General features: G+C 44.7%; 1 protein-coding gene across 1 annotated transcript in view; it reads left to right on the top strand.

The window, feature by feature from the left end:
- The window catches only part of DTD1 (D-aminoacyl-tRNA deacylase 1), a 162,715-nt gene that overhangs the window by 50,905 nt on the left and 105,489 nt on the right, over positions 1 to 6,321 (top strand). The window lies entirely within an intron of this gene.

Raw genomic sequence — 6,321 nt, 5'->3', positions numbered from 1 at the left:
AACAAGAGCGAAACTCCATCTCAAAAAAAAAAAAACAAAACAAAACTTGAAGTATTTCCAACATGCTAGAAGTACAGAGAATGGTATAACAACACCTCACTTTTAGCACATGTTAATATGAGCTCTAGAATCTTTAAGTTGATAAAATTATCATTCCATTCAATAAATGGCTAAACTGGGACTTTTACTGGGACTTGTTCTAAGTTGGTATCTCAGTGAGTGAAAATGATTGTTAACTATAAAATTGTCTCAAAACCATGTAGCTTTTTTCAAGAAGGAGTTATTTTGGGAAAAGCAGTCAGGTTTAAAAAACAGAACATGTATACCTCTCAGATGTGACCTGTGAATAAAATACCAGGTAGGCTCAGCCAACTTTTCTTTTATGCTTCTTTCATGTCTTTCTTAATAGAATTTAATAAAATGAAACAGGAGGAGGAATCATCAAAAGTTAAGAATAATAGACCTGAAAGAATTGCTTGGAACCTGTGTAGATTCATTTCTCATCTTGGATCCTTTACTTGGCATCAGGTGAGATGAGACATCCATTCAGGAATCCATTCTAAGTCTATTTTGGTACCCAGGATAGATTTGAGATAAATCAGTTCTATACTGAGGTGTGACATTAGGCAAATCAAGGGAAGGAGGAGGAAAGGAATCAGGTCAGAGCTCAGCTCACTTCACCCAACCATGGGACATGGGGCCCGGCGCAGTGGTACAAGTCTATAATCCCAACACTTTGGGAGCTCGAGGCAGGAGTCGCGCATGAGCCCAGGAGTTGGAGACCTGCCTGTGCAACATAGTGAGACCCCATCTCTATAAGTAATAAAAAAAATTACCAGATGTGGTGGTGCACGCATGTAGTCCAGCCAGTCAGAAGGCTGAGGTGAAGAATTGCTTGAACCCAGGAGGTTGAGGCCACAGTGAGCCATGATCATGTGTCTGCACTCCAGCTTGGGCAATACAGTGAGAACTTATCTCTAAGTCAATCAGTCAGTCAATTAATCAGTCAATCAACTGTGGGACATGGAATTCTACAAAGATAGATAGATGAGAGATGCAGATAGAAATAAACTCAGGACTTTGAGAGGAGTGCGGTGTCAGGAGTTTTATTGAAACATCTCATTTTTCACCTGCAGAAATGGAAACAGGAAGAACTGGTCTCCTGATTTACATACCTGCAGGGAGAGATCTGTGTGTAACTCTAGAATGCAGTTCCCAGACCAGAAGCAGAGGCTTGTGCCCAGTTGTGTTGTCCCACCAGTTCTGGAAAAATGAGATACACTTAGATACCAGCTCCTGCAAGCTTTGGAGATGTGGCCTCAATACCTAAAATGAAGTCTCTATGTGCCTGTTTGTGGGTGTTTTTGTTTTTAATGTTTAATCACATCCCTAGGAGAATTCCCAGGTTTGCCTGTTAATAGTGGAATACTATACAAAGGAACCAAAGAGTTTTCTTAACATTTACACTACATTGGAATCCTATTCCTGATTGAAATGGTGTTTCACATGAATGTAGCATTCGTTTTAATGTTCTGGTACCTGGGTTATGGGTAAGGATAAAAGGCCTGTGGCCTCCAGCCTGAAAAACAACAGCAACAACAGGAATCACAACTGCGAGTTAGTTTGGGGCTTTGGCAGGTTCATTTTTTATAGTGTTTGAAGCACTATGTATTTAAAGGCAATAAAAATGAAATGTCCGTATTTTAGCATATGGCAGAGTGGACATGTTTCAGTCATCAGTTTAAGATTCTGAGCATAGTGTATAAATAGTAATTCCAAGGATACTTTTTCCTTCATCCTTCCTAGAGATGCAGAATGCTTGGCATTTGAAATGAGGCCATCCAGGACCTCAGATTGCTGCTGCAGATAGTGGAGGCCTGTTGGTAGGCGTCTACCTCACATTTATGCCCAAGGCCCTGGGAGAGACCAAAGCAGAAGCAAGGCCTCACTGGACAGGTACAAGGCACTGGCAGGCATGGCACACATTCACTATGTCCTCTGTCTTCATGGCTGTCAAGGCCCGCGATGGGTTGGCAGCTGGCTTAGGTCTGGCATTTGTTCTGTAGATGGCTGAAATGCCCATCATGGAAGAAGAATGTCATCATGGGTTTGCAAGGAAAGGGGCTGTCCGTGTGCAGATGCTTGCTGCTGTGCACACACCTTCCCATGGAGCTTGTGGGCTGCATCTCAGTGTGGAAGACGAGGAGTCCCTGGGCTTCCTATAGTCCTGAATCTACCATTCACCCCATTTGTCTCTCTATTAAAGGCTGGGGCAATACAAATGATGCTGAGTGTAGCTTTTTCCTTTATTTTTCCTCATGAAAACCCCTAAGGAATTTAAAGAAAGGAAAAGAAGACTAGCCTAAAGCAGGTCTGGGAGTTGGGTGCCTGGGAATTCTGGCAGGACTCCTACCAAGTGACTTTGGTCACATCACAGAACCTCTCGGATTTGGTGTCTTCACGTGTCAGGTTAGAGGGTTGGGCCAGGTGATCCTATGGGGCCTTTCTGGTGCTAGAAACCTGTGACTGTGATGTTGACAGTTGGCCATTCATACATAGGTCTGCCTTCCTCATGTGCCCTCATTGGCTGTCTCTGTTGACAGTGTTTTTCCTTAGGCCTTATTCTTCAGAAGAAACCCACAACCCAACGTGGTTTTGAAATCTCCACTGGGGACCTTTAGGAACTTTGCAGGCGTCAGTCTCTGTGTGTTGATGGAAATCAGATGTCAAGAGAGGAGGGCATGCATGTTAATGAGCCATGTGGACCCGACTGCATTTCAGGCTCATCAGACCTGACCTTCTGAGATGAACCACTTACATTTGGCTTTAACTTGAGCTCAGCAGAACAAAGTAAAGCTCTGACAATGGGGGAAAGGAATTCCAACTTTCTCTGCTCTTCTAATCAATCAACCTGAAAGTCTCAAAGGCCAAGTATTTCAGAAATAACAAATGCAAATAACTTAATTTGCATCGTGAATATATATTTTCCAAAATGTGTTGGTGTTTTCATTGGCTTTGAGTGAGAGGCTTATTTCTATACTTGGCTCTTAACTTTACATGTAGAAACTGGGGTGGTTGCCTCCATTTGGTTTCTTTTTATAAGTATTTATTAACTACTTTTCATGTGCCAGATTGTGTGTGGTAGGTGCTAGAAAGAGCAATAAGGCATAGTTTCTTTCTTCAACAGCTTGTCCCATAGTGAGACGGAAGTCACGTTGGGGCAGTTCTGAGAGGATGTTATTTGCCCGGTGCTGAAAGAGTGAGTGGAATACATGGAAACTTGGTGGGGGCTTGGTCAACAGAACAGGTGTCCCTGAGCACAGAACAGAGGTATCTCAAAGGGTGAGGAAGAGGCAGCTGGGTCTGAAAGCTTGGGGCAAGGGTGGTGCCTGCCCAGATCAGGACATGGGCATGGAGCCTTGAGCCTCCTGGAGAATGCAGGCAGGTGAGTCTGATGGGGTGAGAAGGAAGAGGGTGGGGAGGATGATGAGGCTGGAGAAGCAGCCAGACGGTGGTGGTGCTGTATCCTGGGAAGGAATTTTACCATGGTCCTTTGGCGGTGGGCAGTGGGCAGCCACTGAGGAGGGTCTGGCAGCGAGGGAAAGGTCCGAAGTACTCTTCAGCTGTGACCCTTTTGTAGCAGATAGATGACAGATAGATTGGACTGGGTGAGGCAAAGGAGGCAGAAGACCCATAAGATGAGAACTGCTGTACTGGGCCAGGGTAGAGAGGAACAGAGCAGGGACAGATAGGCAGGGACTGGGGAGAGTGGTGTCATCAACCTAATTGGGCCCACATCAGGAGCAGGGCTTTGAAAATATCTCTTCTGTTCCCTGAATCACCATTGGGCCTTGCAGGACCAGTTGTTCTCTTTGTTCACCTGATCTCTTCTCTTTGGTGCTGATAATCTCCCTCAAGTATCCAGTGGCCCTTGGTTTTTGGGTCATATTTGCAGATAAAGGACCAGGTCACTGGTATAGGAAGCTGGCACAGTCTTCTGTGATACTCTGGCAGGCCTTGCTGGGATGCCAGCTGCAGGATCTGTGGCTGTTGATGGACAGGTGTGCTTAGTACTTGGTAGCTTTGATCTAAGCCACTGGTTCTCAACCTTGAATATGCATTAGAAGCACCTGAGTTGCTGTGGAAATTCCCCACAATGACACCAGATTCTCTGGGGGTGGGACCAGAGATGGTTGCATCTGCAGCTGAGTTTGGGAGCAGTGATCTGGGATGTATAGTGAGGGAGCAGGAGGACAAGAGAGTGCTCAGCGCCTTGGTGGGGACCTTTTTCCTTGGCCACCTGCAGGCTGAATTAGAGCATTTTCAGGGCTTGGTGCAGGATGAAAACTGCCAGATTCCTTATTCAAAAAGCAGTAGAAAAGTACTTTTAAAGGCACTAAAAGGCAAAGGATTTTCCTTTCTTTCATCTCTATACTTGTCGTGGTGCTTTTTATTTTCTATTTTAAGTCATTATAACCAAGGACAAATAAAAAATTTAAATTATTAGCATGAATTCTGCCATTTATGTTGTGCAATGCCAGTTTTAAATGCACATTTAACTTGTATGTGGGATGACCAGAATTACACAATTTGTATTACATAGCTTCTACATCATATGAATTTCATTCTTACCAGAACAGAGGGAACTAACTTATTCCCTTGTTTTGTCTCACACATGTCCTGCCACCACGGTCTTACTCAGTTCACTGATGAGTCCACAGGGACTGTCAGGACGGAGAGCCACGGGTCGCCTTGTTTGCTTTCTGAGTCAGCATGTCCAGGGGAAGGGGTGGCTGACACAGGACAAGACTGAGCAAGAAAGATTCTGATGGACTTTCTCAGCCATTCATCTTTCTTAGAATACCATCGTACTTTCTGTGTTCAAGGCAAGTTCTGGTTCAGATGGAAAGTGTGAGTTCTTGTGGCTGTCAGCCCATTGTTACGTAGTTGTAGAAGTAATAACATGCTTACTGTACATGTGAGTTGAGTGTCGCTGGACCCCGATGCATTGTGGGCCCACCCAGTGCTGTGCTCAGGGCATCCCAGTGCTGTGCTCAGTGGACAGCAGGGAAAGGCATCAGAACCCCATATTGTATGTTATCACTTCTGCTCATGCCCACATGCTGCAGAAGTCCTGTTGGACTAAAATTGGGCTGGCTGCAGTGGCTCATGTCTGTAATTCCAGCACTTTGGGAGGTGGAGGCAGGTAGATTGCTTGAACCCAGAAGTTTGAGACTAGACTGCGCAACATAGGGAGACACTGTCTTACAAAATTTAAACAAAACAATGTAAAAGAACTTAGCCCACTGTGGTGGTGCATACCTGTAGTCCCTGCTACTCAGGAGGCTGAGGTGGGAGGATTGCTTGGGCCCGGGAGGTCAAGGCTGCTGTGAGCCGAGATTGCACCACTGAACTCCAGCCTGGGTGACAAAGCAAGACCCTGTCCCAAAACAAAAACAAAAACAGAAACTCAGAGATAAAATTGTTAACAGTTTCCACATGGCTATAACAGAGCATAAAACTAAATGCAAAACTATTGGAGTGTGGGGCCTTGTGTGCCTGCTCAGGTCACATGCCTGTGAAATCAGCCCTGTCACCCTGTCATGTTGCAGCCTATCATGGCCCTGTCCTCCCTGCCCCCATCTTGGCCGTTTTTCTCCATGATGAAGTCTGCCCCTCACTCTGGACTCCTGGCCTGCCTGCTGATCACCCTACTTCATGCTGCAGCTGCCCTGCACTGAACACCCAGTGCACCACGCTGCTCCACTTCTGACTTCCTTTGTCAGACTTATCTTTTAAAATATTGTCACTGTGTCTATTGGTTGTTTACTTTTTACATTTATTGTCTCCTCTGCCAAAATATAAGTTCCCCAAGGGCAGGGGTCTTAGACCAATTATGGGAAAGCAAGAGGCAGCTCAGAATTGACTGTGTGCTATTTGCTGTGTATGGTTGCAACGTGATAAAATAGCATTACAAGCTAAAGGCAGTTGGAGGATTTCTCAGTAGGTAGGATCCTTACTTTATACCATACCTTAGAATAAATTCGAGTGGAATTAAAGAGATAAATATAATTTTAAAAAATCTCACAGAGGGTACTGACCTTCCTAAATATAAAAATGTATTACACCACTCTAGTAATGCAACAGATGGTGCTGGGAGAGCAGGAGAGAAACCTATTAGCAGACTAGATGAAAGACCTGAAAGAGAACCTGATTATTTATGGGAAGTTGAGAATATAATAAAGGATGCCATTTCAAAGCAGCGGCAAGAGGTGGATTTTCAAAAAAGCTGTTACAACAGCTAGCTAGTTGTATTTTTTT

Source organism: Cebus imitator, unplaced genomic scaffold, assembly GCF_001604975.1.
Source record: "Cebus imitator isolate Cc_AM_T3 unplaced genomic scaffold, Cebus_imitator-1.0 Scaffold475, whole genome shotgun sequence".
NCBI classification, from domain to species: domain Eukaryota; kingdom Metazoa; phylum Chordata; class Mammalia; order Primates; family Cebidae; genus Cebus; species Cebus imitator.
This window is presented reverse-complemented; position numbering and strand designations above follow the sequence as displayed.